Here is a 13,484-nt window from a genome sequence, read left to right on the forward strand (position 1 = left end):
GATCAATTTTCTCTCAAGTTCTATCTGCCACTGATACGACTCTATGTACACCGAACGTTTGCTTCCAACTAGAAACGAGAAATAAAACTATGTTGTGGGTGTGAAGAGGATAGCTTTGTATGATGTCGGAGAGCTAAAATATAAAAGTAGGTGTTGTTATCATAAAGTTAGAATATATTACTAAATATTATAAATAGAGAGTGTGGAATAATGATGGGTCGGTGTGCGAAATTATCCTAGGAAATTGTTAACAAGACCGGTGGTCATCATTGCAATTTCATATGAGGGAGAGGCATAAGCTAACATACTTTCTCTTCTTGGATCATATGAACTTATTATTGGAACTCTAGAAAGCATCCACAAATACTAAAGATCATTAAGGTTAAACCCAACCATAGCATTAACATATCAAGTCCCCTTTATCCCATACGCAACAACCCCCTTACTCGGGTTTATGCTTCTGTCACTCAAGCAACCCATTATAAGCGAATAATGAACGTATTGCAACACCCTATAGTGGGAATCCCTCACGCTTGCGCGACACAGAGGGCACAATAGGACAACACCAAAATAAAACATACAACTCATACCAATCTAGATCGTTAATCAACCCAAAGACAAATGATATCTACTCAAAACATCATAGGATGGCAACATATCATAGGATCATAATATGTGGCATAAAGCACCATGTTCAAGTAGGGATTACAATAGGGTGTGGGAGAGTGGACCGCGTAAAAGAGATGATGATGGTGATGATGATGGTAATGTTGATGAAGACGATCATCCTGGCGATCATTCCCCTCCCGATGGCACTCCGGCACCACCGAGAGAGAGAGGAGGAGAGGTTCTCCCCCTTGTGCTTCCTCCTCCATGGCCTCTCCCCTGGATGGGAAGAGGTTCTCCCTCTGGATCTTGGCCTTCATGGCGATGATGAACCCTCAGGGATCCTCCCTACGGCCTCCGGTGATGATGGCCCCCTCCGACAGGGTGCCAGAGAGGGCCTATATTGATTTCTCGTGGCTACAGAGGCTTGCAGCGGAGAAACTTCCGATCTAGGTTGTTTTCTGGAGGTTTGGGTAATTATAGGAGAGGTTGGCACCGAGAACAAGTCAGGGGCCCCCACGGGAAGTCCACAAGGCATAGGGGCGCGCCCTCCACCCTCATGGGGCCCACAGGACTCCCCTCAAGTAACTCTTTGTTCCATTATTTTTTATATTTTCTAGAAAAATTCTCCGTTGATTTTCAGCGCATTACAAGAACTTTTATTTCTGCACAAAAATAACACCACGGTAGTTCTACTGAAAACAGCGTCAGTTCAGGTTAGTTCTAATCAAATCATATCAAAATCATATAAAACTATTGTAAACATGGCATGAATACTTCATAAATTATAGATACGTTGGAGACGTATCAGCATCCCCAAGCTTAATTCCTTCTCGTCCTCGAGTAGGTAAATGACAAAAGAAATAATTTATGAAGTGTGAATGCTAGCAAGTGCTTAAGTTTGATCTATGGTCGTTTCAATCACTTTTTCTAACATCATTATATATCATAACAGTAGATCACTTCATAAAACTTCTCATGATCAAGTAACAAGCTATTCACATGTTAAAGTATAGATCATAAAATTTCTTGAAAACTAACAAACAATGCTCTTACTCATCAAACAATTGCAATTCATCTTATTTTCGGGAAGGGTCTATGTAAGAGCTTTGGTTCAGCAAACTCCACATACTCAACTATCATTTAATGTTTCACAATTGCTAACACTCATGTGATATTTATGGTTTCAAAGTTTCAATCGGACAGGGAGAAAGATAGGGGCTTATAGTTTTGCCTCCCAACCTTTTACCTCAAGGGTAATGTCAACAATAATAATTTATGAAAACCTACATCCAAGTGGATATATATATATCCGGATCGCTCCAACACAAAGTGCTTGCCAAAGGAAAAGGTGTAAAAACGAAAGGTGATGATCACCATGACCCTTGTATAAGGGTAGAAGATAAAAGTAAAAGATAGGCCCTTCATAGAGGAAAGTAGAGGTTGTCATGCGTTTTTATGGTTGGATGCACAAAATCTTAATGCAAAAGAATGTCACTTTATATTGCCGCTTGTGATAAAGACATTTATTATGAAGTTCGTCGCTTTTATTTCTTCCCTATCACAAGTTCGTATAAAACTTATTTTCCTTGCACTAATAGATCATACATATTTAAGGAGCAATTTTTATTGCATGCACCGATGACAACTTACTTGAAGGATCTTACTCAATCCATAGGTAGGTATGGTGGACTCTCATGCCAAAACTGGTTTAGGGATGTTTGGAAGCACAAGTAGTATCTCTACTTGGTCCAAAGAATTTGGCTAGCGTGAAAGGGAAAGGCAAGCTCAACATGTTGGATGATCCAACACAATATAACGTTCCGGATATAGGAAAACATAACCCATTAAGTTGTCTTCCTTGTCCAACATCAACTTTTTAGCATGTCATATTTTAATGAGTGCTCACAATTACAAAAGATGTCCAAGATAGTATATTTATATGTGAAATCTCTCTTCCTTCAATATTCTTTCATGAATTGTTCAAGTGACCAATTCTGAGTTTGCTAACTTTCAATAAGTTTACTACCTATAATTATTATGTGTGAAGTCGTTACTCCCCATGTTATAAGCATATTGTCGGTGTACAAAAAGAGGGGTACACTTTTCGTACCCCTATAAATGTGCACGGGCAGTTCGAGCCACGGACACCACCACGCCAAGCAAAGCAAGGGAGGTAAGCCAAGGTAAGACTGAGCCTCGGAAAGAGTAGAATGACGCCAAGACCAAGACCACAAAGAGCAAAGGGGACGAAGCGGACTCCCCCGGCAAGATCCTTGCCGGGGGCGGTTTTAGCAAACCCGGCAAGGCCCTTGCCGTGGCAGCTCGCCCCACACCTACGGAGCGAATCATCCTTGAGTCCACTGCCCCCATGGGGCAAGGATTCAGAAGACATCCCCGTGGTGGCATGCAGATCTTTGTGAAGACATTCAAGATCAAATTCACACTATAGAAGATGACGACCCCTGGCGGGATCCCAGCCAAAGAGGACCACGAGACCCCTGGCAGGAGCCTTGCCAGGGATGATAGTAGGCGCCACGGCAAGATCCTTGCCGGGGCTACGGCGAGGCCCTTACTAAAGGCACCCGTAGGGCCACCATCAGGCCCACGCCAATTCCAAACCTCCACCGCCGTTCGCATGTGGGTGTTGACCCAACCAGTTGGGCAAGCACCTGCGTGGCGGCAAGCAGATCTTCATGGAGGCCCATCGCTGCGCCACCTCAGCTACCTGCCTGCCTACATTGCACCACAGGCACCACTGGCCAGGGCGCATGTCGACGCGGTCGGCGACAGACAAGACTGGGCTCTCCCCCGCCCCCGATAAAGTAGGGACACCTAAGCACGACGCATTAAATGCGCCTTGTCACGTAATGCGAGGGATAAACTCGTATCACTGTGCCCTTTCCACCTCCTGTGTGCCACTGTGGCGGCCCCTTTCCGTATAAAAGGAGGCCCAGGGCGACCAGGAGGAGGATTCGGCTTTTTGGAGCTCTTCACGCCCCATCGCTATCTCAGGAACACAGATAAACAAATCACCAAAGCAGGAGTAGGGTTTTACGCATCCTCGCAGCCCAAACCTGGATAAAGAATCCGTGTGCTACCTGTTTGATCCGCCCTTCTCACAACCCCGTGCCTCGCAACCGTAGTAGGGATTCTCGTGATCCCATAGGTGTCATCCTCACACTGACATCTTTGGCGCGCCAGGTAGGGGGCGCAGTTGTGAGAATCGGCTCTAGCAGTTACTTCGACGCTTCTTCATCGTCATGCCGCCCAAGAAGAAGATGACGGTGGCGGTTGGGCCGGCGGGAGCCAGGCATTCCGTCCCGACGCGGGCGAGCAGTGGACCGGTCGCAGAAAGGACCCGGGGCGCCGTTCGCGAACACCAACACCGTCCCAACAGCCGAAGTTTGGGAGGCGGTGATGTTCGTGCGCCTGGTAATGGGCAGCACGCCGCCAAATCCAAAGACGGAGCCAAGCCCTCCACGGGTGGCGCGGGGCCTTCTAGGATCGCCGCCACAATGCGAGGGCTTCCAAGACCCCCACGTTGACACCGATAGCGCTCTCTTCTCAAGCGGCACGCGACGAACGGCATGATCACGCCGAGGACCCCGGGTATCACCGCGGAAAGAGCCCCGAGCGCCGCTCCCGGGATTTAGAAGACCTGCCCGCCCGCCGAGGCGCTGGTGAAGATGGCATGCGACCGCGGGGTCATGATAGAACTCCTTCTGACATAGTCAGAACTCGAAGCGCGTCACGATCCATGCAGGTTTCGCAGCCACCAACACCGGCAGAAGCCCTAGCACGCACACAGTTGCTCCTCGATTTCCCTCCCATCATGGGGAAACTCGACGAATGGAGAGCCACTATCCGAAGTATTGTGGCGATGGCCAACAAAGACGAACCGAGTCCGGTGGGGGCCCCGGGTCGACGCTCCGACGAAGTCCCACGCACCAGTGGCAGAGGGGCCGGCGGCGCCGCGACCACGGTGCACTCGCCTCCTCCTCGCCCGGTACCTTGGACACCAGCCCGTCGCGACGTCATGGGCGACGAGATCTCCGTAGCATCGTCCGACCCGTGGGCCCACTGCGACCAGCGCCAAGTTCTTCGGGAACGAGAACATGAAGATGCTCTAACCACTATCGAGCGCCAGTGCGGGGCGCGCCACCAATCAGACAGGCGAGTGGGGCCTGCTGTGAGCCACCCAGCACCAGGGAGCCCTGGAGGCCTACCTTACGAGGTAGGCTGTCCGGCTTTTACCCGTGAGCTACGGCAGTTCCAGTGGCCCACTCACCGCACCTTCAAACCTGACGTGGGCGAGAAGTACAGTGGCAAGACCCATCCGTCCGAGTTCCTCAGCGTCTACACCATCGCGATGCAAGCTGCCGGAGCCCGCGACGATAAGGTGCTTGCGAATTACTTTCCGTTGGCTCTTAAACCCAATGCCATGTCATGGTTGATGCACTTGCCAGTAGACTCTATTTCCTCTTGGTCGGATTTGTGCCATGAGCTCATGGGCGCCTTTACTGGAGGCCACCAAGCCCATGGCCAGGCAAGCGACCTGCACGTCATTCCCCAGAAGGGAGGCGAGAGTCTCCGTAAGTATATTCAGAGGTTCAGCCGGGTACAGTACAATATCCCTGATGTTCACGCTGTCGCCATCATCAGTGCGTTCCACTAGAACGTGCGTAATCGCAAGATGCGCGAAGAGCTGGCAATGAACAAGGTGAGGGATGTGGCAGAACTCTATGTTCTTGCCAACAAATGTGCCCGAGCCGAAGAGGGAAGGAAGTACCCCAGCGAAGATGCCGGCGTGGAAACCGACTCTTCAGATGAGGATACTGCTGCCCCGGCAAAGAAAGGCCAGCACCGCAGCAGGAAGCGCAAAGGAAAAGCCGTGCTTGTCGTCGAGGGATCCGAAGACGCCGGCTCCACCAAGAAAACCAAGGCAGATGACCCCGGCAAGGAGGTTGCCGGGTGCATCGCATGCTAGGCCTTGGCGGCTGCCGAGAAGCCGGGAAACTCCGACAAGCGATACTGCAAGATCCATCGCACCAAGGGCCATGCTCTCCAGGACTGCCGACAGGTCGAGCTCCTCGCTGAAAAGCAGAGGACTGAGTATGAGAGGCGAGACAAGGAGAAGGGCCCAGATGGTGCTGTGGGGTCCGGCAAGAAGCCTGACGGCCAGGTCGGCCGTTGCGGCAAGGATAAGCAATAGGAGAGGCCCGCCCGGGGCCGTGACAGAAAGCCAGAAGACGGCGATCACGAAGAGGACGACGAATCTGGCGACCAAGAGTTTCAGAAAGTTATAGAGGCCATGTGCATCGACGGTGGCGCCTCGCTGCATACTTCTCACCACCGGTTTAAACAGTGGGCGCGAGAGATTACAACAGCAGAGCCGTCGTTTGATGCCCAAAGGCCGCTGAAGTGGTCCAGCACACCTATCATTTTCGACACTGAGGACCACCCTGGTCGCACTACTCCGGTCGGGTGCTTGCCATTGTTGGTTTCACCAACGATACGTAACCTCAAGGTGACGAAGATGCTAGTCGATGGCGGGGCCGGTTTGAGATTGATCTCGCCTGCCGTGATCGAGAAACTGCAGATTCCTGATGGAGACCTCGAAGAGACGGGCACGTTTCAGGGGGTCAACCCGGGAAGAAGCCAACCCAAGGGAAAGGTCACGCTGCCAGTGACTTTTGGAAGCAACCTGAACTACAACGGGATCCTCGGCTGCCCAGCGCTGGCCAAGTTCATGGCGGCGTCACACTACGCCTACAACACCCTGAAGATGCCTGGACCTATGACGATCATCACCATCCCCTCCGACAAGAAAGATGCATTGGTCTGCGCTGACCAACTATACCAGCAGGCAGTTGCAGCAGCTGCCGCCGCTAGGGCACCTGCTCCTGCCGCCGGGACCCCGTGGGGGAAGAAGAAGAAGAAGACCGGTGAGACCTCGGACACCCACTCCGGCAAGCGCACCTCTTCGGAGTGTAGCGCTGCCGTCAAGGACGTGCCAGAGAACTCTACCGGCGGGAACAAGAAGCCCAGGGCCGTATCACCAGGAACCAAGAAGGTCTCTGTCCATGAGGACGGCATGGGAGGAGATTTTACCATAAGCTCCGCCCTTGATGGCAAATAGGAAGACGTGCTCGTCACCTTCCTGTGGGCGAATGTCGATGTGTTTGCATGGCAAGCTTCCGACATCCCCGGTGTTCCCAGGGAGGTGATTGAGCACCACCTTGCTGTCTGTCCTCATGCACGGCCCGTCAAGCAGAAGGTCAGAAAGCAAGCTTTGGAATGACAAGAGTTCATTACTGAGGAGATCCAGAAACTGGAAGCAGCGGGTTTGGTAAGGGGAGTGCTCCATCCAACGTGGTTGGCCAATCCGGTCGTCGTGCGCAAGGCAAATGGGAAGTGGAGATTGTGTATTGATTACACAGATATCAATAAGGCTTGCCCTAAGGACCCCTTCCCATTGCCGCGCATTGACCAGATTGTTGACTCCACGGCTGGGTGTGATCTGCTGTCATTCCTCGACGCCTACTCCGGCTACCACCAGATCTTCATGACAAGAGAAGACGAAGAGAAAACATCATTCATCACTCCATGTGGTACGTATTGTTTCATGCGGATGCCTTTCGGGTTGAAGAGTGCTGGCTCGACGTTTGCAAGGGCGGTCCAGATTGGTTTTGAACCCCAGCTCCATAGAAATATGGAGGCTTATATGGATGACATAATGGTCAAAACCAAGGACAGGGCAACCCTCATACCAGATTTGCAAGAAACATTTGCAAACCTGCGCAAGGTCAATCTCAAGCTGAACCCTGAGAAGTGCGTCTTTGGCGTCCCATCCGGCAAGCTTCTCGGGTTCTTGGTGTCACAACATGGGATAGAGGCCAACCCGGACAAAATCAAAGCTATAGAGAAGATTGAAGCACCCAAGCGAATCAAGGATGTGCGTCGGCTTGCTGGTTGCGTCGCCGCCATGGGCAGGTTCATTTCCAAGTCTGCCGAGCGCGCCCTTCCCTTTTTCAAGATCCTGAAAAAGGCGGGCCCGATGGAGTGGACGCCAGAAGCCGAGGCAGCATTGCAAGATTTGAAGAAGTACCTCTCGTCCACGCCAATACTAGTCGCGCCCAGGACACAGGAGTCATTGCTGCTATACCTGGCGGCGACAAACCAGGTGGTCAGCGCCGCGCTGGTGGCACAGAGAGAGGTCAACAACGAGGATATGGCAGCGGCAGAGCCCGACACCACCAATGCAGAGGTGACGCAGCCAGTTGACGTGCCGCCGAAGAAGAAAATGGTGCAGCACCCGGTCTACTTTGTTAGTTCCCTCCTGTAGGGGGCTAGATCGAGGTACTCCGGCGTGTAGAAATTGCTCTTCGGCCTTCTTATGGCCTCAAGGAAATTGCGCCACTACTTCCAGGTAGACGAAATCACTGTCGTCACTCGCTTCCCTCTGCAGCGGATATTGCACAATCCGGATGCGACGGGAAGGATTGTGGAATGGGCACTGGAACTGTCCAGCTATGGTCTCAAGTTCGAAAGTACCTTGACAATTCAGAGTCGAGTCCTAGCGGAGTTCATTGCAGAATGGACCGCAACGCCTGACAAAGAAGCTCAAGAGACTACCCTCCCCGGCAAAGGGGCAAGTTGTGATTGGATCATGTACTTTGATGGAGCTTTCTCCTTACAAGGCGCCGGGGCTGGCGTACTGCTTCTCTCGCCCACTGGAGAGCACCTCAAGTACGTGGTCCAGATGCACTTCCCCAGGGAGGTGTCAACCAACAATACGGCAGAGTACCAAGGGCTGCTTGCCGGTCTTTGAATCGCGGCGGACCTCGGAATCAAGAAACTCATCGTCAGGGGGGACTCACAGCTCGTCGTTAAGCAAGTCAACAAGGATTACCAGAGCCCGTTGATGAAGGCCTACGTCGATGAAGTGAGAAAGCTGGAAGAGCGTTTCGACGGTATACAGGTTGAACACATTCCCCGAGCGGAGAATGATATCGCCAATTACCTGTCCAAATGCGCTGCCCTCAAGCTACCTGTGGAACCAGGTACCTTCGTGCTTCAGCTAACTCAGCCATCCGTTGATCCATCAAAAGAGCAGAATAAGAGGAGGAAATCAGGGCCCGGCAAGTACTTCCCCGCCAAGCTCCCTAGAGCGGCCGGCAAGGATGTTGCCGAGGATACTGAGCCCGCCACGGGACGACTGGCTCCGGCGGTGTCACATCCCTGGTCCTGTTATGCACTAGGCTAGACCTCATGTGAGCATCATGTTTTAATTCAAATGAAATTTGAATTGAGGAATTTTGGAAGCCTCAAAAACATAAATAAAAGAGGGGCAAAAACCCTAGAAATCTCATTCATTGCTCCAAAATGCTCTTCTTAAATGTTTGATAATTTTTGGTAAGGGTTCTGGTCCCAACCAAAATATTGAACATTTTTAAGGAATTATTTTTGGGACTTTGGATTTAATTCATTAGCTATTTGAATTTGAATTATATTCATATAATTAGAATATAATTTCAAATACCCCTGAAATATTTTATAAGCTTTTGGAAAAGTCCATCTAGCTATATAAAATATTCAGAGGAGTTTTTGGCATTGTTTGAATTATTTTAAATTCAAAACAGTGGCAAAATAAATTAAATAAAACAAAACAGAAATAAAACAGAGAGAGAAGGAAGTTACCTGGCGCCACTTACCTGGCCCAGCTGGCCAGCCCATCTGGCCGGCCCAGCCCACCTCCTCCCCCTTGTCATCTTCCTCCTTTGCCAGGAGGACGAACAGAGGCGAGGCGTGGCGCGCGCCCGAGAGGCCTCGGCCACCTCCTGCTTCCACCGAGGCGTTCCCGAGCCTCCCCCTCACGCCACCACGATGCCACGACCCCCCCCCCTGGTGGCCCTCTCTCCTATCCCTCACTCGCTGCTCTCCTTCCCCTCTCCCTCTTCGTTCATCGCCCGAACAGAGAGCCGCCGCCGTCGTTCGCTGCCACCACGCCCACCATGCTCCTCTCGCCTCCCCGTGTAGTCTGCAAACTCCGCCACCGCCTGTTACGTCGCCTCGAGCAAGCCCCGAGCGCTCGGACGCCCCAACTCGACCGCATCGACTCGTCTTCAAGCTTCGGTCACCGGAGATCGCCGTCGCTGTCCCGTCGCCCCAGGCCTTCCCCGAGCACGCTGACCGTCTCATCGTGATCTCCGTGAGCTCTTGCTTCGTTTCCCCCTAACCCCATGTCCGATTTCGAGCTCCAGCCGCTCCCTCCACCGGAGCCAAGACGCTCCGCCGCACGGGCTCGTCGCCGGTGAAGCCCCGGTGACCTTTTGGTCCCACGCATGCGTCCGTTGCACTCGTTACGTCCCGTAGAGTAAAACTAGCGCGTCAACCGTCTCGTTTGCACACCGCAGCGCTGGTCCCGCGAACCCCCGAGCTCCGGCCGCCGCCGGGGTCGATGCCGCGCTCAACTCCGGCCACCCCACGCCCTCTCGTGGGTCCCCCTGGATGCGCGGGAGCACGGGCTCACTCTTGGTGCCCTCAGCGCGACCAGCCGCGGGCTGTAGCGCCGTCCCGAGCAACTCCGGCGAGGTCTCGCCGTCGCCGTGGTCGCCGGCGTCACTTGCTGACGTGGCTGGCTTAGTTAGCCACTAATCACCGCACCGTGTCACTGGCACTGGGCCCCACGCCTTAATTAATCTTAGTTTATTTTCTGTTTAGTTTAACTAACCACGTGGGCCCCACCCGTCAGCTTTGACCACGCTGACATGGACGTTGACCGACCCCACACGTCAGTATTGACCTGCTGACGTGTCTGTTGACCCGGCCCCACCTGCCATTGACACTAACCAGCCTCAGTCACTGACCAGTGGACCCCACTGGTCAGGTTTGACCACCAGCAGCGTCTGTTGACCTGCTGACGTCATAGTGACGCAATGCTGACGCAATAAGTATTTTCTGGATTTATTATAATTCAGGAAATTCCAGAAAATGCCTAAAACTTCTAAAAATCATAGAAAATTAACCGTAACTCCAAATTAAATAATTTATATATGAAAAATTATCAGAAAAATTCAAGGAATCCATCTGTACCATTTTCATGCATGTTAGAACAACTTATAGCTGCTGTTTAGCACAAATCAATTAAATGGCATTTGAATAATCACATATGGAGTTTGAATTTGAATATTATATTCAAACCAACTTCATTTAATCTGTTGCTAGTTGCATTAGCTCAAAACACATTCATATTGCCATGTCATGAGCATGCATCATATTGTGCATTGCATTGATTGTGTTCCTTTCTGTGTTGCCGGTATTTGTCCCCTCTCGATAGACGTGATACCGATGATGTGATCGTTGACACTGATGAAGACTCAATGTTATCTTCAGAAGTGCCAGGCAAGCAAACCCCCTTGTTCATTCCGATACAATCCTACCCTCTCGCTCCTGCTCTCTTTTAATGCATTAGGACAACACCGATTCATCTGTTACTTGCTGCGGTAGCTGAACCCCTTTATCCTCTGCATGACCTGTCATTGCCACAGTAAATAGATGAAACCCACTAGCATGAGTAGGAGTTGTTTGAGCCCTGTTGTGCCTACTCATTCTTGCTTGTTTGTCATGCCTGCTACTGCTTAGAGTTGAGTCAGGTCTGATTCATCGGGGATGAATCAGAGGTGTGTGAACATGTCCTACGGTGTGTGAGCTAAGCGTGTGAACACGATTTGGTAAAGGTAGCGGTGAGAGGCCATGTAGGAGTACATGGTGGGTTGTCTCATTGCAGCCATCCTCAGGAACTGAGTTCTGTGTTTGTGATCCATGATTCAGCTACTACCACGCATTGGGCCCTGAAACATGACCCCGCTCGACTTCTTATTCACCCTCGTCCTCTGTCCAGGAGTTGCAAGTAGTTTCTGGTGTTTGTAGTATGCTGGAGGCCGTGGACAGCGCTGACCGGAGGGGTGGGCTGTGATGCGGTAGGCACGTGGCCGGGTATACCGGGCGCCCGTTTGGTGTCACGGAACCCTGTTCACATCGTTTGGGGCTGTGAGCGAAACTCCGGCCGGATCTCCTCATGGATGGAACCCGAATAGGCGATAAACCTGGACTAGAGACTTGAGTGTTTAGGTAGGTCGTGGTCTACACCCACGTCGGCTTTCGCTTGAAGTCTGCCGAGCACATGTCGTGTGCAGACGCTAAGTGGTGGAAACATGTATGAAGAAGTACACCCCTGCAGGGTTAACATCATCTATTCGAATAGCCGTGTCCACGGTAAAGGACTTCTGGGTTGCTTATATCAGTTCATAGACAAGTGAAAGTGGATACTCTAAAATACGCAAGATAAGTGTGAGTGCTATGGATGGCGTTCTCGCAGGGAGACGGGAGCGGATCCGTAGTGGTGTATTGATATGGTGAATATGTGGACTCGTGTGCGCCACCTCAAAAGAGTTACTGGCAGTCGTAGTCAGGATAGCCACCGAGTCAAAGCTGGCTTGCTGCAGTTAAACCCCACCATCCCCTTTGTTGATAATGATGCATATGTAGTCAGTTCTGATGTAAGTCTTGCTGGGTACATTTGTACTCACGTTTGCCTATTTTATGTTTTTGCAGAGAGACTTCGGTCTCACTAGTAGTTTCGCGTGGACTTCGACGTTTAGCTTGTTACCTCAGCTACGATCTTGTGCCTCGGCAGGATCTGGTAGATAGTCAGGCTTCTCAGCCTTTTTCATTTATAGATGTCTGTACTCAGACATGATAGCTTCCGCTTGTGCTTTGGTTTGTATGCTCTGAATGTTGGGTCGTGAGACCCCTGTTTGTAATATCTCGCTCCTCGGAGCCTATTGAATAAAATACTTGAGTCGTAGAGTCATGTTGTGATGCCATGTTGTATTTGCATGTATCGAGCATATTGTGTGTATGTTATTGAAATGCTTGGTATGTGTGGGATCTGACCATCTAGTTGTTTATCTTTAATAGCCTCTCTTACCGGGAAATGTCTCCTAGTGTTTCCACCGGGCCATGGTAGCTTGCTACTGCTCCGGAACACTTAGGCTGGCCGGCATGTGTCCTTCTTTGTTCCTGTGTCTGTCCCATCGGGGAAATGTCACGCGATGAATACTGGAGTCCTGTTAGCCCGCTATAGCCCGGTTCACCGGAGTCCTGCTAGCCCAGTGCTACAGCCTGGATTCACTCGCTGATGACCGACACGTTCGATGCTGGGTCATGGATGCTTGTCCCTGTAAGTTTGTGCCACTTTGGGTTTACAACTAGCCATGTCAGCCCGGGCTCTTTATCATATAGATGCTAGCGACACTGTCATATACGTGTGCCAAAAGGCGCAAACGGTCCCAGGTAAAGGTAAGGCGACACCCGTGGGAATACCGTGCGTGAGGCCGCAAAGTGATATGAGGTGTTACATGCTAGATCGATGTGGCATTGAGTCGGGGTCCTGACAGGCGTAGCGTCAAGCTCTCGCCGTCGAGACAGTCGTTCCTATAGCGAAGGAAATGCCTTTAGCCCTCGCCGTCGAGCCCCAAGCTCCAGCATGGGCACAGCATACCGTCCGATTCCTCCAAACAGGGGAACTTCCTGAGGAGCAGGAAGAAGCGGAGAAAGAAGCACGTCGCTCTACCTTGTACCAGTTTGTCGATGACGTCCTGTACAGAAAGAGGCCGAACGGTGTGAAATTGAAGTGTATCCCTCGAGAGGAAGGACTGGAGCAGTTGGCGGAGATACACGGAGGCATCTGTGGATCCCACATTGGGTCAAGGGCCCTTGCCGGCAAGGCATTCCGGCAAGGCTTCTTCTGGCCCACCGCCCTCCAGGATGCAACGACACTAGTCACCAGGTGTGAAGCGTGTCAGTTCCAT

The sequence above is a fragment of the Triticum aestivum genome, chromosome 7B (genome assembly GCF_018294505.1).
Source record: "Triticum aestivum cultivar Chinese Spring chromosome 7B, IWGSC CS RefSeq v2.1, whole genome shotgun sequence".
NCBI lineage: Eukaryota > Viridiplantae > Streptophyta > Magnoliopsida > Poales > Poaceae > Triticum > Triticum aestivum.